Below are 24,736 nucleotides of genomic sequence, written 5' to 3' on the forward strand. Positions count from 1 at the left end.
TAGCTTAAGGAATGACTCAAGTCAAATCTTTTCTTATATTGACTACGTTGAATGAGAACCAGAAGTCTCAGTGTAACAGTACATTTTTCTTAACCTTTGATCATCCTTACAAGTCTTTGAACTCTAGTTTTGTTTTTAGGAACTTCTCTGACATGCAGACACCAAATATGCAATGCAGCATTTGTAAGCTGATCAGAACAGCACTGAAAATATCATTTGCTTCCTTAGACCGAGTTCTTTTTCTTCTATTGACATACTTACTACATTTGCCTAAGGCACAGCGACAACTGAATCTCCACCACAAATTGCAAATTTTCATTCATTACCCTTGGGAAGCTAAAGGGGGGTGGCTATAGGCTGGGTTCCTCCATCCACCAAACTTCCCAACGTTTTTTGTCCTTCGGCCAGATCAAAAGACCTTCAACATACAAAACCACACGTTCTTCATTTATGACCCAACCTCACAGGAGATCCAGGCTGCTCTATGATCTATGTCCGTTAAAAAGGTTAACTAGCAAACAGCCCAGAATTAACTGCTATGAGACCCTGCTCAGGAACGATGCTCTGTTCATATTACATTTTGAGATCCTCTGTGTAACTGCTGGTTATTATTTTTAACACTAGCTGCTGTTCCTTAATCACAAGAGCAACACAGTACTAAAGGTACTGAAAAATTAGCGGATCAACTGATCAACTTTCTGATTATGTTTGGTTAATAAACTAGATGCTAGGTACCTTCACGCTCTGATCACCGAGCACCGTGAAGGGTTGATATACTTCAGATCAGCCTGAACACAGACGAGTGTTACATGACATTACAGCAGCACAACTGTCAGAGTCAGCTAACTCACCCTGTATCTTGGGAATATATGCAGTTTATATTTTGACAACAAATTGACAAATCAGCAGCTAATTAACTGTCATGTTCTTCTGTTTATACCTGCTTCCCACCTTCTGTAATTTTAAAACAAAAGCCGTGTTTTATAACATCTACCAAAGTCTTTCAACAGCTTCCAATCGCAATCTCCTCTCCCCCACTGAATAAAATACTCCTCTGAAACCATTTGGAATATAATTGGTAAATAGTAGGGTTTTTTTTTAATCTAAAAATCTATATTCTAATTAAGATGCTGAGTGTAATCCACGTGCTTTTTTAATCTGATCTGAACTTTGCCCTGAATTAGAAGATATTTAAATTCATTTACTCATTATTGAGCATGTCCACGAGGCCCTTTATCCAGTTACCATTAGCCAAATTTTAGAGAAGACATATTAAACAGTAAGATTTAATGAAAAAAATTGTCATGTGAGCTATTGTACAATTCAAGGAAACAAAAAGTGGCAAGAAAATTACTGAAAATTCACTTGACAGAGGTGGAGGGGAATCAATCCCATTTTATAAAGGAACACGCAGCACCTGACCAGCTCTTATGTTAATGAATTTATCCTCATTATATACACACACAAATACTCTCTCTCTTTCACCTGCATGGATAAGAGGCATGGACAGAGATGAGTCAGGAGTGAGGTCCCCCAAGAACTGTTTTTATTCAGCATCACGAAACAGATAAGTGAGATCTCCAAGCCTGCAAGTGCTAAGGGCAGCCAAACGCCACGATAGCGGCCGGGAATTCCAGAGGGACGTCGCAAATGAAGCACGTTATCAAAAGGTAGCAGATAAGCTTCAAAATGGATCAACATGAAGCAACGCATCTAGGGAGAAGTATTCTGAGCAATAACTTCACTGCACTTAACACTTCCACTTTCCACATTTCAGCTGTGGACAGAAACTCGTGTAATGACTCTGAGATGGTCAGCTCAAAATGCAGTAGCTGACAAACATGGCAGATGCAAACCTGCTACTCAACCCCAGCATAACGCATCCGCCCCTTGTGTGCTCTTCTGGGCTCTGTACCAGAAGGAAGGCTCAGAAGAGGGCAGCCGAAACGGTCCCGCTAGAGAACAGACACAAGTTTTAGACGTGACCTATACAAGTCCAGGAACTGCTCAAGACATTTAAGGAAGGCCATTTCTGCGCTGGGTCTACACTGTGATTGTGCAACCCCAACCGAAACCCTGCGACATTTTACCAAGCTCCTTTTCAAGCCCTCGGGCAAGCACAGGGAAACCAAAGCGTGCTCTGTACGTGCCCACACCCCCAGCATTACAGAGCACTGGCTCTTAAAAAGCAGTAGGTTTAGAGGCGTACTTTAAAAACCCATCAACTTGGTGCTGCTTGCTGTCATTAAATTCCCCATCATTTTTCATGATGGAATTGTGACACGCAATGTTCCACCAGAAGCTATACCCACTTTCTAGAGGTGACAGGATTTTATAGTTCCTGTACTAAAATAAAGATTATCATTGCATGCCAGTAAAGCTGTTTTGCACTCCTAGATATGACAGGAGCTCAAAATAGAGATACTTCAGGAAAAAAAAAAAAAAAACACACACACACATTTTCCAGGTATTTTGCAAGGTAGAAGCCTTATCCTTGCAAAAAAAAAAAAAAAAAAATCAAAGACATAACCAAGAACAGAAATCCGGAGAAAGCAATTCAGGCATGGATACTTGACACTAAAGTACAGTGGCTCTACAGACCCTAGAGCACCATATAGAAACAGGCTGCTTACTTGTTTTTTTTTAAGGATGAGCTGTTAAGGATTACAGTAACAGACTCACAAAGACTGGAAGTTTCTTTCCAAAAAAAAAAAAGAAAAGAAATAAAAAAGCTGTTGCAATATTTAAGACTGGAATTCTTAAAAAGTTGGGAGAATCATTTCCCTTCATGTTCTGCCACTGTATAATGATGCAATTTCCATGGTTACGGCCCACACGAGGATTCTGTTGTTACTGCAGCTTTTCAGACACTAGCATTCAAGTTTTCTTCATTTGAAGTTACAGAATATTTAAGATGAGCAAAAAGAAGATCAAAGCAGATAAATCATTGGCACTTGCATGTAAGGAAGGAGAAGGGAAAGAAATTAAAAGATAGTTTCTCAGTGAACACACACATCTAACGAGAAAGTAATTTGCCAGAAGTCTTAGGTAAAATAATTATCATCTTAGCATATATATTGTAGTTATCTAAAAAAGGACTGCTAAAAAGGACTGTTAATACTTGAAATTCATGAAAAGACTAACTTACCTAGTGCCTAAAATCAAATAGAATAAAAATTCTATTGATTTCAATGGGAATACTACAAAAGCAAGCTTGACGGCAGTCGCAGAATTGTGTGTTCTAGAAATCCACTCCAATAAGCAAGATGAAATTTCTTCTTAATGGGAATGCTGCTGTATGCTTAGTGTTAGATGGAGAAAAATATTTGGGTACAGCTAAAGCTAAATTCCTGGTCATTACAATAATTGGCCATTTCCATAAGCATACGGCCTACAGCATTTGTAGTCAAAGCTACAGAGTCCTGAAATCAGCTCTCAATAGTGAGATATGACAGCATGAGTCTAACAGTGTAAGACACAACAAAACTGAGGACACGTGCAGCCTGTTAGACATACTTTCAATAAGTTTACTACTACAGGCGTAAAGAAAGTCTCCTGCATCCACCTTGTGGTTTCACTAAGTCTTATGCTTCTTATCAGGGCCACGGATTTCAAGTGTCGAACTACTGTAAAAGTCTGAAGGATTAGGACTCCAAGTAGAATTCTGATCTAAATCTTTTTCTTAAAGCTTTCTAAAACATAGGTCACGAAGAGAGGAAGATCGTTTCAAGAACCATTTAGGTTGAACAGACCATTTGTCAGAGAAGAAACAAGGCAACGCAGGGTAATGAGAATCAGCAGAAAAATTGTTATTACAGAAGCACACATACAAAGAAACCAAGAGAAATGACTGATGAAAACGTAATCTATTGGGGGGGGGAAAGAAGAGGGGGAACAAGACAGCAGAGAGCACAACTTCAGCACACAACACGAGCTTTCTTCTCCTAATTGCTTCTGTCATGTAGCCATCGGCGAGCGCCTCTCAAAAGACATCATTGCTCCTGTAACAGGAAAACCCCCAACACGGCTGTTCTCCACAAGAACATGATCAAACAAGAGACCCCGTCGGCTTGACACAAGACGGCACGTGCGCAACCTGCCTATTCCGTCTGCAGCGACTCCTGAGCGCACCCGTGGCTCACGGTAGCAACACAAGCAAGTCAAATATGTTTATTTCGAAGGCGGTCGTATCACGAGTCTCACATCCATGATTAATGATTTCTCATATCCATGAGCCCATTGAAAAACTTCAGCTTAGCATCATTAAGATTCTATCAGCCTTGAAATGTAATTTAAGAGAGTATTTTTCTCCTTAATCTCCTGCTCTATTTAATCAATTTAATGCCCAGTAAAAACTTAATTTGACAAAATTGAATGCATTATTTCTCTCTGCCTCTGGCATAAAATAGATTAAAGACCACCAGAAATACTTGCAGAAAGATTTAAGATTCATTACATCTTAGGTGACAGATAAATGTCAGATTTGCTATAAACTCTGCATTCGGTAGACTCAATACTGTGTTTACAAAAATTGCTGTTTTTTTTTTTTTTTTTCCAGTTAACGCTCTAATTGCATTTACCTTCCTGGCAGCTAACTCAAATTTGGCCTCCCACATAAGCAAGGGTCTTCTCTCTCTTTTTTAAATACCAAATTTGGGGAAATACTATTCCAAGGAGCATATGAAAGGCTAGCAAAGATAACTCGCAGTAAATACACTTCACAGTTCCTGGGCAGATTCCAAGCCAAACCCAGGATAATAAACCAGTGAGTCACAGAACTGAACCCGTTCAAAATCAAGGTCCCTATTAGACCCTGTCAGATGACCACAGCCTGCAATCCTACTCAAACCTGTCTAGGTTCAATATGAATTAACTGGACTGTCCATCAAAATACCACAAGGCAAGGCCCCAAAAAAGTTGCCCTACGAAGACCGCGCTGGAGACCAGACAGAAGAGTTCTCCCAGCAGCAGCTCTGCTCTCCCGCATCGAGCCCAGGGGCCCTATTTGTGCTATGACTATTTGAAGGCTTCTGCCTTCCAGGCTGTAAAACTAGTTACCTTCACAAATAATTAACAGGTCCATCCTAAGGGCAGCAGTGGAGAAGGGAACGTTGACAGAATACCCTTCACAAGCCTGCTCATTACGTCCTTAGCTAAATCACTGCACCCTTTAGTAACTCTTAAGAATACCTATCAATACAAGGTCGAGCAGCATTTGTTACACATCAATTTTAAAGTGAATTTTTGAAGTCTACCATAATTTTTGTATGTTGGTATGATTTTCTAGAAAAGATATTTTAATTTTTGCAGGACAAAGGATATCTAATATTTCAAAAATCAGCCTGAAATTTACTTTTTCTGCTGGTGAATGTTTAGAAACAGTATTGTTTTGCTTGTAAAGTAAATAAATATTGCACTAACAGCTTTTTCCATTTATGCAATAGGATCATATAGTATATACACACTTGTGCAATTGAGTCTGCTGACAAAACAACTCCTTATCAGCCAGCAAGTTAGCTGCAACATGCGCTGGAACAAATAAGGGAATCATGGATGTCATGGAAGGATAAATGGAAAAAGTCCAAAGTCCACAAAGACACTAATTATGCAGGCATATTTGGTAGGTAGGACTCTGAACAAATGAATTCTTACCTTTGTGCAGAAAGTAAGACCACAAAGATGAGTGCCAAGGAGAACACAAACACTTTCAACTCAGCATTCAACTGCTGAAAGGCAATAAAACAAGCCTTTTCCAAAAGAATGTCTGTACTACTTGTGCAGAAGAACTGTACACAGTGTTTAACATAATTTAACATCCAGAAACTTGATGATAAATATGTGAACATGATTTACAAAACAGACTGACACCCTTTGCTTGTGAGCTCACCATGATCTACACTGAAGTCAGTGGAACACCTTTTGCCTCCTTGCACATGAAGTCAAGCAGCACAAACAAGCCACCACAACATATCCCTAAACAAGGATAGCCTCAGTGAGAATCTTTTCAAACTGTTCACTAATATTTTAGTTTATTGGTTACCCTAGCATTCTGTTTGCCTGAAATAGGAACAACAGTTCACCACTTTTGCTGTTTCAAACAAAGATAAACTATTTAAGGAATATTCTCTAAACAGATTTCTCTTTTCTGTTGATTTGTCAGGTGTGGAAGAAAGATCAATTTAAAAAGGTTTATTTTGACTGAGTTGATTAAGGAGTGGAAAGTCAGATGTCACTGAATCTTAACAAAAGCGAGAGCAAAAAGTTCAGCTCAGTTATAAGGATTATAAACAACAAACCAATAGTTGTTTCATGTACTTGTAACACCTCAGTAACATGATGAAGTGGGTAGTTATACCTGTTATACTCTGATTTAGTTATCAAATCTATCATACACAAAGCACCATGTCTGCCTACAGTTATTCAGGATGGTAACTGTCTTCTACTCTCCTTAAATTACAGACAGTACATATGCAATGTTTATAATTAAAAAACTAAAGACTAAAATTCAGAGAATGCTATAGAGACAACATCAAGTCCATCAATATCTCTTCTCCACAACCACCTCCCCCACTTGCTGGAGAGGGCATCATAAAACTTGCTCAAAAACAAAACAAAAAATTCATTCAAGATCAAGCCTAAATTATAAATTAAAGAGAAATAAAGTGGTTTAAGGTCCAGATTAACATTCTAAATCAAATTTCTGATAATTACTACGAGAGATCCATTTTCAGTGCAAGCTGTTTCAAGATCCACTCAAGTTCAGAGTGGGCATAAAACTAAATTTGATTTAAAATGCTAAACTATTCTAAGACAAAATCATCTAGCTCTACTGCATGAGCTGTATTTCAGGAACTTCAATACATGCATCTTACAGTGATAAGCATTAAAAAAAATAAAAAATAAAGAACTGAAGCAGACAATTACTTGGTGTAGCTCTAGCACAGTTGCTGTTTCATTATTCTTCTTCAAATTAAGCATTCTTGAAAATATAAAGGAATTTCAGGTTGCATGTGCTAAAACATGTCATAGAACTGGAATTGAAATAATTTCAACTTTGTCAGCTATAGCACATGTGAAAAAAGTGCACCAGTCCTTAATAACCAGATACTGAGCTCAAGGCAAACCAGAGTAAACTCAAAGAACAAAGGAATTATTTTCAGTCTAAATGACAGAGATGCCATCCCTGTCACCAAATGAATGCAATTTGAGGTCCATTTATCTCCTTTCTTCCAATTCTTGAATCACAGAAGTCATGAGTCCAAGTGTAGGGAGTTTCCCTCTCCTTCTATAGGAGAGGAGAGCATGACCCTCTACTTGCTCACCAAAAGGCACTATCAGCTATCAAACATTTACTTCATTCCAGAAATCTTCTAGAAGTTACTCCCACAAAGATAGTCTTCTCTCGCTTCTCCCTGCCTACTGGTCACAGGAGAAAGGCTCCGAGCATATTCTCTCAGAAAATGTTAAAATGCTCTTGAGCAATGAAGGCAAGATAAATCACAACCGCTTCAATGCTAGTAAAAAACTCCCAAAGTCATGCTTAAAAATAATAAGGTGATTATGTTAGACTTGAAGAACAGATTTATTGTCCTATGCTTGTGAAGAATGAGTGAGGCTGCAAATTACAAAACTCAAGGCAAGGACTTCACATGGCCTCTTCTCCAGGCGCAAAAGCTTTCAACAGAATCTTGCAGGGATGGGGGAAAAGGAAAGGGAAAAAAAAAAAGAAAAAAAAAAAAAAAAAAAAAAGGACTGAAAGAGCACCAGGAGGACACCGAGCAAGACCAGATCTTGTAAGCAAGTCCTGGTAGCCAACAAGCTGGCTCAAGGCCAGTGAGTTCAGTTCATACAGCTACTTCACACTAGTCCACCAGCAAGAGCCTAGTGAGGATGGTCAGATTTTTTTCAAGTTAAGCTTCTGAGTTTCCAGAAAGTAACGTGAACAGCCTAACTCCTCCACCCCACCCCAGAGGCTTCCTCGCAAGATTTGGCTAAGCTGCCCAAGTTGGCCTTGAGCAGATAAGAGTTTGCAGTCTGTTTTGTCAAGTCCTCCAGGAAAGTGGAGGACTGGACCGTCAGGGCAGGAGCTTTCCAGACCCCTGTACTAGATCTGGCTAGACTGGCCTGTTGATGCCCTAAGGCCTTCCTTAAGCCAAAGCTGCAGTCAAGCAGAACCTTTTAGACTAGACTCAAAGTATACTAAATATTTTTCTGCAGTGCAATTATTCATCTCCCCGATCAATCAACAGCTAAAAAATAAACAAATAACAAAAATCATACAACCAACTCTTCACAGCTGCTCCTAGCCCCATAGCTGGTACTGCTCTTGAAGTACGCAGCCTTAAGACTCTCCATCCCCAGGGCAGTTCCTAAAGATAGGAACTCGCATCAGAAAATGATTAATTGCTCCCTCAATCCCACTGAACAAATCAGCATTTACTCTAAGTGTCTAGAGTGGCTCAGATGAGTGTACCAACCATGTAGTCACCAGTATTTAGCCAGACAAATGCCATCCCCTTATTAAAGGTTTTTACATGCTTTCAGACTTATTCTTGCACCCAGCAGCTGTGAAGAGCGCTTCGCTTTGTGCCATGGCAGGGGAAAACAAAGAAATGCCTGAAAAACATCTCCAAATTTAAAAAGCAGGCCTAAGACATAAATGAACGACTCAGTGTGGTGCTAAATAGGGTGATTAAGAAAAACAGGCTAACGCTGGACAGCACTGCCGTTCATAAGAACGCAGCTGGGAGAGAGGGGAAAGGCAACAGCAAGGGTGGGGAACACACCTTAGCTTGTAATCATTTCACCCAAAAAAGTTTCTCTGCAGGCAAAAAATAGTGTTATCTGATCCAAAACGCCTCTTACAGACAACATACATGTGCAAAACCACTCATCCCAGTGATACAGGATTACAGGCTAAAACTCATTTGAGTTGCCTCAGAAAAAGCGATACCAAAAAAAGCAAGATTTCGGGGGGTGGGGAGGGGGGGGAAAGGGGGGAAGGTCCAACCTTCAAATTCAGACGTCTTCACATCTGTCTGCAGACATTAGGCAATGTCAATAGGTTTGGTAATTGCATACTACTCCAAAATCTAAAGTCTACATAAAAACTGAACACTGTTCAAAAAAAATCACTGTGAAGTGCAGCTTCGAGGCCAGGCATACAGAACTGAGCCATGACTCACTCTGCAGCTCCTTTCCAAAGCACTAACACAAACGCAAGAACACCTAAGTTTGGGCCTTCTTTTATAACCCGACCTATGTCAAGCTTGAAAAAAAAAAGCTCCTGTTTGACTGTTTAAGAAAATAAGTTAATATTGAGACAAAGTTTCAACTCCTCCACCTCTTCCACAAGACACAGAAATACAGAGCTAGACTCTGCCACACTAAATAGTTTCTCTGTTGCATTTAGGCTTACAAGACTGTTTCCACAGGACTCAACTCCTTATTTATTTCCCCCTCCTCGCCTCCATCCAAGCCCCCAAAACAGCCATCCAAGCCCCCAAAACAGCCATTCAAAAAGCAAGTATGTTACTTTTCCAGCCAAGGCACAGTAAATGTGGTGGTTTTGTCATAAAACCTTTGGTTCCTAGGACTTGCGCTCCCTCCCGGGCAGACCACTGCTGGATGGACACCTTGTCTCCTCCCAGGCTGCTGGTCAGGCAGATGGAGCCGGTCGGCTGCACCGGACGCCCGCAGGCTGAAACAGCTCTCCTTGCTGCTGTCAGCTTTCCCAAGGAATCACTCCGTTTTTCCAATCTCATCGCATTATCTTGACTTGATCGGCTTACCCAAGTCAGAGACAACATCTCCAGGTAGTAAGTAGCTCTTTTTTCAAACAGCTGAACTGAACAGCTGTCCTCTCTCACAGCTTCTGGGGGGCTTTTGAATTTCACATAATGACCAAGCACAGAGCCCTGGCGGACTTCTCCCCCACCCTCGCCCAGAAGCACATATGTCACTCCAACAAAAGGCAAGCAACCTTAGCAACGCGATCACCGGTTAAGAGCAAAACAACAACACGCATCAACGGTATATTTAAGTGCATAAAAGAAAAATAAAGAAGAAAAACTCACTTGGCCTTGCACGATAGCCATGAAAATGTAGTATTTAGGGACAAAACGCTGCCATTCCAAACAAATCCTAACATATGACAATTTCCTGAATTCAGATGAATGTTTTGGAAGACTGAAGGAGCAGAGATCTGTGAGATTTGGTAACATTTACAGACTGGATTATAGCCCTGATTAATGGCAAAATACTAAATTTCTGTTTGGTTACAGAAAGCTCCAGTAAATTGAACACCGACTTTGAATTCTCTGGGAAACCGAATAGCCCGAGATGAACACGGTGGATGAAAAAACATGGAATTTCCAGATGTTTGACATGTAAGCAGATAACATTTTCATGTTTTCAAACAAGAAAGCTGTTAGCAGTAGCTTATTTCTTATTTTTATCTTTACTTTCCCATCATATTTACACCAAGCATTTTAGAGTCACTTGCTCAGCAAAATGATCTGGTCTTGTGTTAGTGAAATCAGCTAAAGAACATGTGAACCACAGGTTTTCAAAAAATACATTAATTTGTAATTCAGATGTCTTGCTTTCAGGACAACCACCATGTATTAAAGGATGGAGTCAAGATCAATTAACTACCACTCAGAAAAGCTTTAAAATTTAAAAACAATGCACAAATCAATATTTAATTTCCAATTAATTTAGGCATTTTATTAAGAATGTAACAAATTATCTACAAAGCGAACATATTACAAACCACAAGGTGAAAAAAAATATACATACACTGCCAAGTCTCAACAACTACACATTATGAATATTTCCACTTTTTTAAAAAATACCCCACGCTTTTAACAAAAAAAAAAAAATCTGTAAGCCATCACCCCATTTAAAGTAAAATACATACATACCACAACTTGTACAATCAAAAAAATCCAAATCCCATTTTTTCCCCCCCCCCCCTCATTTTTCTTTCTTCTCCAGGGAAAAGAGTATGCCTGGATAGGTTTTTCTGCCCTTGGGCTGCTCACATCTCTGACTGCCTCCCTCCTTCAAATCTCTGCATTCTTCAGAAATTTGAGAGCTCTCACTAGACAAATCAAAACATGTCCTCACTTCAAAAAACATTTTATGCAACTTGAACGATAAGAGGTTTGGAACATTAGGAATAAAAGAAAAATCCCCAAAGCTATCAGAGGAACAACTTCAGGATTTCATGAACAGACTCGATATGGCCTCAATTACTCACCAGACCAGCTGTACAGCAAATAGAGATGCTGCAGAGGTGAGGGGAAAAAATAAATAAAAATCAAGATTAATGGAATATGTAAGTTTGCTGAATTCCTCTGTTGTTGTGTATCTGACTCAGTCAAAAAGTTATACTTACACCTACACAAAAAGACTTGCTTTTGTTCACTTTCTTGTCATTCAGTCTGTTCTAACTATAACCTTCATAACAGCAAAAAAATCCAGACTGGAGGCCAAGCTTACAGCCTTTCCAATAATTTGGTTTCCAAGTCTTCTCAAGTTTCTGCAAACTCCTCTTCAAAAAGTATTTTGAAGAAAGAGGAAGAAAATTTCATCCTAAAGTAACTAGTTTAAACTCCGTCCGACTCCCAAGAATACAGAAAATTTCTGCTGACAAAAATATTTTATAGTTCAGATACAAGTTCAAGGGCTGAAAATATTTTTTCCTAAAAAAAAAAAAACCCCACAAGACAAGCAAGGAACTTGAATGAAGATGAGATTATTTAAGAAATAGGGGACTGCAACCTTTCTTTCTCCAACTAAATACTTCTGCATCTTCCCCCTTAACTGAGAATTAGGGAACACTAAAATTGCATCAGAAAAGTGTTTGAGGCTAAATACGAACATCAAACTCACTCCAGGATTCCTGCATTTCCTCACTGAAGCTACTTCCTAAATCTCTGAATACAGCCACTGTATTAATTTTCTTTGTACAAGCACACCTTCACATGGAAGTTTTAGTTAGAAAAGCTAAAACAGCAATATCTGACCCATATTATCATACTGTTTGTATTCTGTTATTACATGTCAGCAGTGGCATTCTATGCAGGTTTCTCTGCTGTCAGTGCTATGGATACAGATACCAGCAGTATATCAAGCAGTATAACTTACTGTTTTGTTTATGCAATTCTTTCTCCTTTCCAAGGGAAGAGCTATATTTATAGTATGTTTAAAATGTTAAATGTTTGTCAACAAATGCAAGGTCAAATAAATATGAAACAACTCAGTGTGTCCCCCCCCCCCCCATTTCTGGAACTTTGAATTCTGTGTAAGAGCTCTAACTCTTATCCTTTTCCTTCTAGAAAAGTTGCAAGCAACTGATGTGAAGTCTCACAGCACATACGTATGTTCCCCACTCCCCAACACTATCCTTCTCATAAATCTTCCAGGTAGCTTTAGCTTGGCTCCTCTTCAAGCCTTATCAACTGGGAACCTCTGAGCTGAAGCCCAGACTTCCCCACCATCACCATCAGATGTCCTATTCTTCACTGTCTGCTTACATTCACATAACAGATAGTAGAGAAGATGAAGGCAGGGAGGAAGAAAATCATTCCCTCTTCCCCTCAAGAACTAGAGATAGCTAGTATTAGTACTAGTATTAGCATTTTGGGCAGAGCTGGAAGCATAAGGGCTCAGACTGGACAAACATGCCCTGTGCTTAGCAACTAGTTGTCTTGAGAAGTAGAACATAAAACTCCAACTGGTTCCAAGGTCAAATGCTGGCTCTCTGCTGGACACAAGAGGGAAAAGTCCGCTCTGACTGGCAGAACCACAAGCACACAAACCCATAAAGCAAAAACACCTCTGCTAGGTGTTATTCTCATACATGCAGACTTGCATGCAGCTGACATGCAGGGGATATCCAGAAACAGGAGAAAGTCACCAAAATACATCTTTCATATTAATGTTATTAGAAAGAACCTACCATTCTTCTTGAACATTTCTTTTAGCTCATTCCTTTTATTTTTAAATGATTTCCGCAGAGCAAAGAGCTTGATGATTGCAGCTGTCCCAATTTCTTTGGACCTTAAACACCTACCATGACACTATCTGAATCCTATCTGAAAGTTAAACTGAGTGGACTGATCCTGAAAGAGGGAAGTGATGACACCACCACCTGCCTACAATACAACCACAATCTAGAATGCCAAACTTGGAGGCCTGCTGACAAGCCTAAGTGCCCTTTTTTCCTTTCTACATGCCTAACACTATTTAGTAAAATAATGACTTCTAAAAAAAATAAAGGGTCTTGCTTAGCTCTGCATCTTTCATAACATAGCTGCGAGTGGACAGATTACAAAACGACTTCCATGTGTTATCAAGGAGAGGGTGGTACTTCACTGGTATCTGAACAGTTACAGGCCACAAGTTTCATTAGGCAATCAAAGCTCCCTTTAGGTAAAGACCATAATCAAGAAGAAACCACAATTTGTCAGCTCCTACAGCTGTAAGTGCTTTTCATGAAATTCAAGCACATGAAAACACAAGTATTATTACCACTGCTGTACATAACAGTCAACATGGTATACACCAAGTCCATAAACCTACTGGCTCAAAACTGTCACTCAGTTGGGACTTAAACAGAGATGGGCAAGCAGCATAGGAGTACTAACCAAACAAAAGAAAGCTCTTTAGAAGTATTTTCTACTCAACTGCAAACACAGACAAAACAAACCCAAAACATTAAATTCTCAAAAGAAACTAGCATCCAAAGAATTACAATCCATTACAAAGAATTATGCACCTTTAGGTCCCAAAGAAACAGGATACAAATTAAACAAATTATCTGTAAGCATCTAAAGGGGAATTAGGCTAGTCTGAAATTATCTGTCCTGGCTGTTAATGGTAACTGGTAACATGCCTTACAAATAGTTAAACAGCAAAGTAGTAGTATCTTACTACTCAGATGTTCCTAATGCTATCTCACATTATTTTCACCAGCTTTTTTCCCCAGGTAGGAACAACCAATAATGCGTACACGAGATGAAATTACTGGCAAGAGAAAAGTTCCACAGAAAATCATCCAGAGGTTTTAGCAAATCAAAAGTGAACAAGAGCCAAAAGTGAAACTACCGGAGAGAAGGAAGAGGGGAGGAAAAAAAATGTATATATTTTACTGGAACTTATGAAAAAGGCTGCCAAGAAATGAGGAAGGCAAGTAATCTTTCCAACTGATTCAGTTCAGCTGGAATACAAGGTCCAGTTTGGAGCATTACACAAGTATTTATAAACCCCGAATTTCCTGAAGAGCAAAATTCCTTGCATGTCTGGCAGTGCTGACTACAATTCATTTCAGGAAGTATATTTGAGAGTACTGCTGTTCAGAGGAGCTCTGTGATCATCTGCCAGGAAATAACCCGGCTCTCTCCCTTACTACAGGGTGCACAAACCAGCCCTGGCAATCTCTCGGCTGTCGTTTGCTGTGCCTGCTGTCTATCGAGCTGGCCAGTATTTCTTTTCCCCCACAATATTTTATGACTTCTCAGTATGTTCGTCTCCACCAGTTTTCCTTTTTTATATTTGGAATGTAATCTCTTTGGCATAGGGACACTCATTACAACTGTCCACAATTACTACCGAAGAAGCTACGCTGAACACCAGGCAGTACCATAAAGGATAACGGGAAGCCAGGCACATCAAACTGAGTTTACAGGTGAAACTGAAATTTTCAAGTCTTGGAAAGGCTAGGGTCTGCTTTGGATTCTGGTGGCTTTGTCACATTCAGAAAATGTTCTTGTTTTCTTTCTTACAAGTAGATTCAGAGAATCTTGCTGCTTTTAGAAATTTTGCTAGGCCAGAGCATTGTCTTGTGTGCTTCCTGCAGACACTAACAGGCAGTGCGGATTTTAGCCCATTTATCAAAATACAGGACGAAAGGACAATTATATACTAGTAGCTAAATAAGTGAAGTATTCTCATGGTAATATCAAACTACAGTAACTTCAGAACATATATAGTGCTGCACCCCCAAGAGCTTTACATCTATTTTTAGAGCAGTAACACACTAATAGAGTGGAACAGATTAGCTACAGTGAACCAGAATTCATCTGCCTTTTAAAATAAAACAGGTTGCATTCGCCTCTTACAAGTATAATTAAGAGCCTACCACCACAACAGCTAAGCTTGAAGATCCTCATTTTGAAAAACAAATAAGCTTGCTTGACTTCAGATACGAGAACCGCTTACTGATTTAAGCATTACAAACACGGTTGCACAAACAGGTATGTGTTTTCATGGCTGGGGATTAAAAAGAAAGTTGTTGCTCCCAGAAGAAACATTTATTTTGAGAAAAAATGATACTTTTCCAAGCTGAAATAACACTACAGTGTACTTGTTAAGACCTAGCATATAGGGGAAAAGTCTCAGGGACATTCAGTCAAGTCAGTAATTCAGAAATCCACAATTTAAGCATAGTCTGGGGAGTATTATTAGCAGCATTACATGGCTATCTCCGGCATTATGAGGATGTACTACTACCAATCCATCCAACCTGTATTACAAAGAAAATATTTACGGATTGGCAAGCTATTTTCTGTTTTGTTTCCCTACTTGCCTTTACCAGAAGGGGTAGCAGGCAAAACAAATAATTTGTTATAGTACACAGAAATCTTTAGCACCTATGGAGGAAAGACTAAACGCTTACTTCAGTCTACTTCAGTAACACACTCCCAGACAATCCAGACAGATATTTTAGGAGTTAAAATTCAACGAAAAATGAGACCCGGCTAAGGAGAATATCACAGGTAGGGATTTTCTTTCGTTTTTTTCCTCCCACTGAGCTCACTTAGTTTCATTTAAAAGACAACAGTTGCTCTGGAGACAGGCTAAGGAACAACAGCTATGCTGAGCAAAGGCCAGGACAGAGTTCAAGAAGGCCTTAAGTGCCACATGGCATAGTCTGTGCTTGTGAAATTCAAGCTCATTGTTTTCAAAACCTCACATAATAAATGCCCCTAGTGACGTATGCCAATACAGATAAAACCTAAAACTCTTCACAGTAAGAACCCAGACAGAAATGTTAAGCACTGAAGCACTGGTGATCTCCCATACTCATGCGTGCAAATTCAGCCGCCCACTTGAAAAGTTTACTATAACCTTGCTGGAAAAGTAGATTGTCCTCCCAGGCCCCAGAAGTCCAGAACAATAAACCAGACTGAAACTTTGCTGGGCTTCCTCTTTCAGAAGCCAGGAGGAGCTGTAAGCACATAGGTGGCTACTGACTTGAAGCAATATACTTAATTACCTTGTCTCTTAAGAATAAAGTGGTTATTCTTCAGTTTAAACTGCATATGAAGTCTATCTTGAAACATACATTGTGTTAAGAAGGGAAAAGCTATTAATGTATCCAAATAAGATTATATGCATAACCTTCAAAACACAGAGGAAACATTGTTCTTTACAGATTTCAGGGGAGAAATATTTATTACTCTACGGGATAAATAGGAAGCCAATTCAGCACAAGTTTGTTTGCTTAAGCTAACCCAGCTTAATAACTATATCACCCTACCCCTAGAAAGATACTATCACAGTGAAATTTATGCCTCTGACATACTGTTTTAAAACAAGCGCCATGCTAGACAGAACAAGGCTGTGTGTCAAATCATCGCTATTAGTTTAACTCCAATTAAAATAAAGCTAGGAAGTTGTAAAGCACTGGGTATCACTGGCAGTTTGGACACAATCATGGGAATATCTTCTGGGAAGTTCCTTTTCAGGTGGAAGTGCAAGCATCACCTACCATTAACAGGTGTCCAGCATTCCCTTTGAAAACACACAATTCAACAACATTTTACTTGCAGACCTTCCGCATCAATTCAGTTTAAAGACTTGCCTGAGAAATAAGTCAGACTTATAAAACCTGTTGCTCATAACCCCTCCCTACTGAAACATGTATTCTGCATTTGCTGGGACACAAGAATCAGAATCAGCATGAAGACAGAGAACACTATGAGCTTAAGCAATTAAATATCCTTTCTGCATTCAGGGTTTCTCTTTTAAGGATGCACACTTTGATACCTGGAGGTTAAATACTGAACTGCCAAGTACTTCCAGGTGCTATTCAAATCAGCGAGAGATCTGTTTTGAATTCAAAAAGGTAAGTATCACAACAACAAAAAACATGGCCTGTCAAAGTGGCGACCTAAAGTTATTCTATCCTATTGACCCTGCATTCAGGGATTCATTCCAATGTGGATACTAATAACTTTGAAAGAGGAACAGATAAAGCAGATACTACCATAGCAAACTCAATGGAAAAAAAAACAATACGGATATATTTTCAGAGAAGGACTTGAAGAGTACAGTGAATAAGACAGGGGTAGTTTCAACAACAAACAAGGTAATGGCTCTGTGGAACAAAGCATATGGTTGTGTGATGAAGACACTATCACGGTACACACATAAGAGCTTAAATACTGGCAGTCAGAATACGTAACTCTGCAGTAATGGCCTTCAACCCAGCTGGGTAAGCAGGAGATTCACTACATGTTTGTCATTTCCACTGCCACTGTCATTCTAGTATTTACATACACGATACAAAGAGTAAGCAATGCTAATCTTTCCCTCCTTCCAAATTCCCAGCCAAAAAACCCCAAGATATATACACATACACATATATACACACACTTCAATTTAAACCTGACAAATCAGAAATATTCACCATTTACACTTAACGTAAGTGTCTTTTGTTGTTTCTGCTCACTTGACATTACATTTCACTACCCTGTCATTAACAGAGCTAGTTTTCAGCTAAGTCTTATCTAGGAAGGTACTGCAAGATACTTACCTAACAAACTAATAATTACTTATTTGTCATAGTTTTACCAGGATATGACTCACTTCAGTCTTTTACAAACTATGTATTCCAAGAACAAACAGCACACAAAACACACAAGCGTGCATTTTTGCTATGACATCATGACAGTCGTATCCATTCCTTTTAGAAAAGGGAAAAAGGGAAAGGAAGCATTAAAAATAAACCCTGAAACTATCGATCTGACTTGTAGTCCTTCATATATAATAAATTGAAGACAGCTGCCCTATTTAGTTCCTCCTCCCTGATCCAGAAGAAACCCAAAACTTTTCAGATCCTTGTTGTTTTTTTTTTTTTTTTTTTTTTTTTTTTTGATTTCTCACATTACTGTTTTTTTCATGTTAATAAGCAGTGGCTCAGGGAAAATAAGCACAGCAAGAAGACACGTAAAATGTATTTGGGATTCCATCCAAATCGTAATTCGGATTTAGCAGGACACACAAGCCAACAAATACTGGTCATGATTGATAAAGTACCATTACTGATTCTTTCTGTTCCACCTACAGTGCTTCAGGCTTTTCAATTTAGTCACAAAACCGAAGACTCCCTTTTAAAACCTATTTCAGTTTATTCCTTGGAGTGAGGAGAGTTTTTTCCAACGAATTCCATCTAGTAACTGTATAACACAAATACAAACAGCATCTCAAACCAGAAATGGGAAGGAACAGGTGAATAGAAAAGAGCAACTAGCCACCAAAAACTTGAAAATTTAGGAAAGTCTGATTAACATCCAGACTACACATGGCACAGGAAGTTAGGCAGAAAAACTGCTACTGACAGTAGCAGACATCTACTCTAGCAGATTCAGTCCTGAAACACCAAGCAACTTCTGCTGCTGCCTAAAGGTGGAAAAATGGAGAGATCCCGGAGAGCTTTTTATATGCAAGAGGCAAGAGTCTGAAGTTAATTTGCAAGACAGCAGACCGAAAACGCATCAGGGGCCTACTCCATCCAGAATGCTAGCAGCCCCATCTCCTCTGTTCTCTATTTTACAAACCAGGCAAGAAGAACATCATCATGATCTAAAACAGGTGACATAAAAGCCTTAAGGCTCGCTGCATCAGCAAGTTAAGATTTTAAAAAGTGCTCTTGAAGTGGCAAGAGATGAAATTCATTATACGCCAAAGCCTGAGCAAAAAAATGGGAAAACTGTAATGTAGGCTCCCAAACTGTTAAGCACAGAGAAAGCTGTAGCAAGAAAGCAATAAAAGCAAAAAAGATCCAACAAGTTCCTCTAACTACATCAAAATCAAGAATATTCCAAACATCTATGTATGTCAGTAGCAGTAGAAGGGGGAAAAAAAAAAAAAAAACAAAAAAAAAAAAAACACACACACACACTGAAAAACACCAAGTATATAGAAGATGAAACTGAAGTTTGCAAATATAGCCTGTCATCCTAGGAGAGCACACAAAGATCAAAAAATAGCAAACCAAAGACCAAGAGTCCTAGAGCTAAAATGCTTGAAATTAGGTGAAGTCTTCCTACAGCAAAGATTTTGCCCAAGTCAAATATTATTTACAAAAAATAAACATGAAAATAGAGAATCATTAACATTTTGCTCCAACATTCTGCACATCACTCTGGTCAGTGAATCTGCAGCTATGTAGTTTTAATAGGTGAGAAAATATCTTGCACAGGATGAATTTGTAAGGTAAACTGCTACACAGGCCTACCCACATCTTTACCCCTCAGGCAGAAAGGAAGGGCTATACATGGCACATCAGAGAAAGGCCAGTGCTAACAGAATCTGATAAAAAGACAATTCCAAAACCTTCTGTTTAACATTCAATATTTACAATCAAGATTTCTACCAGCACTTACAAGGAAAAAACAAAAATCTTAACTAGGACCATTTTACCCATAATAAAACCCCATGAGAAAGTAAAATCATTAGATACTACATACCTTAAGTAGACTTTCCAGCTCTCAGTAGTAAGTGCTCAACACAGGACAGAACATGAAGTCTGAAATGATCATTTAGAATTGATTAGGGTATTTTCCTCAATCAACATAAAAGCAGTCAGATATTTAATAGAAACTTAAGCACAAATAACTTAAGACTATCATGGTTAAGAGATTTAAACAGAGGGGAAGAAAGAAGATTGAGGTGAACAATTAGTATAATCAAAACTACATATTTAATGGCCTTACAATACAGTGAACACCAGACAGCCTGAAGAGTGATTCAAAACATTAGCACCATCCAGATCTGGAATCAGAGTCAGTTTGTTTCCTACGGGCTTGGAGGGGAAGTGTGTGAAAAGTGTGTGTGGGGGGGAAGAACTAGTGAAAAGCATTTATTTCCTCAGGGTATGTGCATCACAGGACAGCCACACCACTTTTTAGAGGAAGTAACAAACAGATATAGATATAGGTCAAAATACGCACATATGACTGCGGTCCAGAAAGGTTTTTTTCTTCCTAAAGGAAATGATGGCAGCACATCAAACAAAGAACTTGACAGAGTAATCTACAGACTAGTTATTTCTGCTCTTTTGCCTTTTGAACAAATACATGCTGGAGAGATTAAGGCAATACAAATAGAAAGAGCAAGCTTAGGTACAAACTGAACACACGCATCAATTTTCAGAAACGTTTCTGAACTTTTATTCGTCTTAACTACTTAAGGTTTTCCTCACACAAAAGCCACTGAAAGATTTCCAGAAGACAATCTAATGAGGTAAAATAAGGGACATTAAAAGAAGCAGTACAAAGAGATTTCAGAATAAATTAAAAGCACAAATACCATTTTGTTCCTAAAAACTACAGCAAACTGACAAAATAAGAAAATAATAATACTCGCAATTTCTACGTGAAGCATCCACGAAAGTTTAAGTACCTGAACACGTACAATGAAATGGAAAACAATTCATGCCTCTTTTCCTCCCTTGCACCTTTTAGGCACGCTAGCAGCACACATCAAGATTGCTTTGCAGAACTTGGTCTGAATTTTAACTTTTTCGTACAAAGCCGACGCGCCTATATTAAAAATTAACTGAACAACTTCTATATGGGAAATAGGCTCACATGTAGCCAGACCTGTGTGAACACATGACCATGCACTGGCCAGATGCAGTGATGCAGACCAAGGAGGCCCGATGCAGCTCAGCTTCCTCCTGCTTCTGACTTTGTAGCAGGAAGAAACTGTCTTGCTCTGCTAAGTAGGTGCAAAAGGGTGAGAGTAGTGGAGAGATGTCCCTTCCGCTCTTCCCCTGCACACCCCTACACCTGGATATGGGGTAGGCAGAGATTCACTGTACTGTGTCATTAGCTCCTTCAAAACAAAATAAAAACAAACTAAAAAAAAAAAATCCTCTTATGCTGATATATTTGCAGCACTTATGCTTCCTCAGAAGTACAACATTTCTCTAAAAAGAGCTGGAAGACCTGAGAATTTCAAGACAGAAAATGATCTCTGAATAACCAGACCGGTCTTCCATCGTCGCCTGCCAACATAAGATTTCTTTCATTTTTATGGGCAGACTTTCAGTTTAGGTGCTTTGAGCCATGGACACTTACATGACACGCATCCATACCACCAAAAAAATACCACCACCAACTTCAATTAATTTAGTAGTGGCTACTTGTAAGCTAAATATTTAACAGTGAACTACTTTAACAGGAACAAGACTACCTCAAAACACTAATCCTAGAGTCAGCATAGAACCTGTTAAGTCAGCTGGCTGTCTGGCATCTCTACCAACTGGCAAGTGACAGCATTCCCCAGAACCATGTCTGCTCTGAATATTTTTAGGGAATTAGTCATGACCCGGGACAATTCACAAAAACACCAGTGATTAACACAATGGGAATGACATCATGACAACTTTTTATATCCTTTACAAAAAGGGAAATCCCTCAAGAGACTGCTTCTCAGACTAAAAAATATATACAATTATTGATTTGCTTAGAGAAACAAAAATGTTTTCTGATACTGCAAAAACTACTTTTAATTCCCAAGACCAACAGTGATGACCTTTCCCCACTCTGGGCATTTATGTCAACAGCACCCTTAAGCATGTTAAAACAGTATTGCATGTATTACAGCGGAATTACGGAATATCAAATGTGCACCAAACATACTAAAAAAATATTGGTTTAATTGCTTAGGCATCAATAATGCAAACACTGATGATCCCACTGAATTTTCCACACAAGCTGTCGCACCGATTTTCAATAAGACTACCCATGTGTGTAAAGCCGAGCGGACAAATGAATGTTACTGTGATCTCATGTTGGACTGCAGTCAGAGACACTCGAACACTGGATCATTTCATACCCTTATCCCAACAGTTGTGTCTAAGCGCATCTTCCCAAGACTTGCTTTGCTGGGTCACTACTGCATGCTCATTTGTTGCATGCATTGACTTGCTTCATGAAGCAGGATGTAACAGGAACTCCTCTATACCTTAGTCAATTTGACCAGTTACAACACTTTTTAAATGCAAAATACATTAGTCTCACTCTAATAACACTGAAAGCTTCTAAATTGGCCAAAAGACGACTTAACATCAGTTGTTTGGGTTAAACAAAATATCTCGCTGTTATTTCAACTTTTAAATTTTTAAATGTCCTAAAAATTGGTTTATCTGGGGCAACACAAGAACAAAAAGAGATGTTTGTTCTGCAAGCATTAAGCTTCGTAGCTTTTGGAGCTACTCTACCTTTCGCCACAAGGGAAAGGCTTCAATTTTTAGATGTTTTTGACATGCTTTTTCTCATGGCAAATGACTCCTTTTAGGCTTCTGCTTGTTCCAGTTTTACCTCTTCCTTTATCTCTTTTTAAGTCATATTTATCTATTTCTTCCTGTCTTTCCACCTATGGTCATATTTTAATCTCTCCTCTTAAAGATCACCCATAATCCTACCTGTTTTCAATCTTATCATCCTTCTAGAGCTAACCCTTCAAAAACCTTGTCTAAAAAGTTTAGCTTATAGATTTGTCTTCCAGTCTCACTCTCCTCCCCTCCAGTTTGGCTTCTAGACCACATATACCACTGAAGATATTACCCACTTGTTTCCACTTAGGGAAGGAAAGTCTAAAAGCTAGTTTAAGGCATGGAACCCAATCTTCAGCTTCTTTGTTTTCAGACACCTTTGATGCTCTGCAATCATTCTTGAAGAAACCTTGTCTTTTTGCTCCTTTCTCATCATCTCCATTAATTTCCTCTCAAATTCCTCTCCTTTAACCTTCTCCACTCCATCATTGCCATAGAGAGGCTTGTCATCAAGTTTTGTCATCAAGTCCTACAAAGCTATAGATGGACCAGTAAAGATCAATAATATTTATTTCCTTTACCTCATCTTCTGCCTGTGATCTGCGACAACAAAGTAGGTAAACATTTTGGTGTGATACAACATTTTTGTTCTTATAAATTAGCTAATGTGATCAGGTCTGCTCTCTGATGACGCCCCATTAGCAACTCAGGAAGTCAAACGAAAACTCTAGCAGATGATGCTAGACACAGAAGACTCCTAGAACTATGCCAGTGCAAGGAAATTCAAGCAATTTCTGATACTTGTAATGTTTTATGAGAGATAACACCATTAAAATTAGCTCTATTTGTTGCCATTATTACCGCTGCTTATACAGTACATAGATTTTTATGCTCTCTCCTAAATCTTGCATATGAACCCCCATAACAAGCATAAGATATTAGACCTCAGAGTAACGAGGTCTAATATGAGCTGACCTCAGCTGAATACACTTGGCTTCTCTGCTCGCAGAGCAATGGGATAACCGACCTGCCTGAAGCACTTCCAGTAGTAAGTGACACCAAAAAGAGAAACCTGTGCAAAAGCGTTGTACAACATAGCCCTGAATACGATCTACAGACAAATCATCTATTGCCTTCAGGGTAAGTTCTACAACAGTCAAGGCAGTCAAATTCTAACTACCCCAAAAAGCACTATTTGCACTGACACAAAGCTGTGAAAAACTGGCAGCCTTGAAATCCTTAGCGTTTCAGAATAACTAGTATGCAAGGTCCAACTCGGTCTTAACATTGCTCAGTGACTCAGACACCAGAAGACTATAGCTCATAAAATAGAATTTAGGACAACAGAATCACGGCACCTAGGCGCAGATAAGCGTGCCATCATAAGAGATAACTAACCACACTGGCCGCTCAACTTCACCACCAACAGATCTGTGGAAACATTAAACCAGATTGTTATGACTTAAACGGGAGAAGAAAGATGAACTTCCATAAGCTCTTGTATCCATACAATCCTACTAAAACACCACAAAATAAACAGGTCCATGTTCATTATAATCTCCTATTCAAGAGAGCCATCACATGTCAAAACCATATATAAATGCAGACAAAGATTTAACCACAGAAAATGTAACTTCAACATTCTGACTGTAGGAACACTTCAGATTGCTCTAAGGCAGAGTTCAAAAAACTATCACATTTCAAGGGACAGATGTGCATTAAGTACTTACAAACACATGGCCACCACACTGCCCCCTCCTCCTCACTTCCATTTTGACTATCCTTCTATTCTCCCTACTTCATCTTGCCTTTCCCAAACTGACCTCTACTAAGCAACTCACAAGATCTTACCTTATTTTACTTTCTCTATCATCTCAGGAGCGGCATTTTAACATGTATACTTAATTTAAATTTATTTTCATTACCTACTTGTTTCAATCCTCACCCTTCTTGTATTTCCATTCTATGATCTTTTGCTTGCTGTAATATAACCAATGATCTTACTCCCCCTTGAAAAAAGATGTAGTTTAATCAGAAGTTACTTTCAGACTAAAGAGCAAGCTCTTTAACATAATGTCCATTTATTCTCAAAAAGTCATACAGAAATAGATTACAGAAACACAAAATCTGTTTCCTAGGAAGGGAAGCTCCATTGTTCAG

The 24,736-nt window shown here is 38.9% G+C and overlaps 1 protein-coding gene across 17 annotated transcripts in view; it reads right to left on the reverse strand.

Annotated features, from left to right (window-relative positions):
• Positions 1-24,736, reverse strand: part of PTK2 (protein tyrosine kinase 2) — a 187,424-nt gene that overhangs the window by 151,798 nt on the left and 10,890 nt on the right. For 16 of the 17 annotated variants that reach the window (XM_062570687.1, XM_062570686.1, XM_062570682.1 and 13 more), the window contains exon 2: positions 19,764-19,822. The gene's annotated coding sequence lies outside the window, so the exon portion shown is untranslated. Of the gene's footprint in view, positions 1-19,763; positions 19,823-20,246; positions 20,280-24,736 lie in introns of all 17 variants that reach the window. The other variant, XM_062570671.1, reaches the window with a different exon arrangement.

Source organism: Rhea pennata, chromosome 2, assembly GCF_028389875.1.
Source record: "Rhea pennata isolate bPtePen1 chromosome 2, bPtePen1.pri, whole genome shotgun sequence".
Classification (NCBI taxonomy): domain Eukaryota; kingdom Metazoa; phylum Chordata; class Aves; order Rheiformes; family Rheidae; genus Rhea; species Rhea pennata.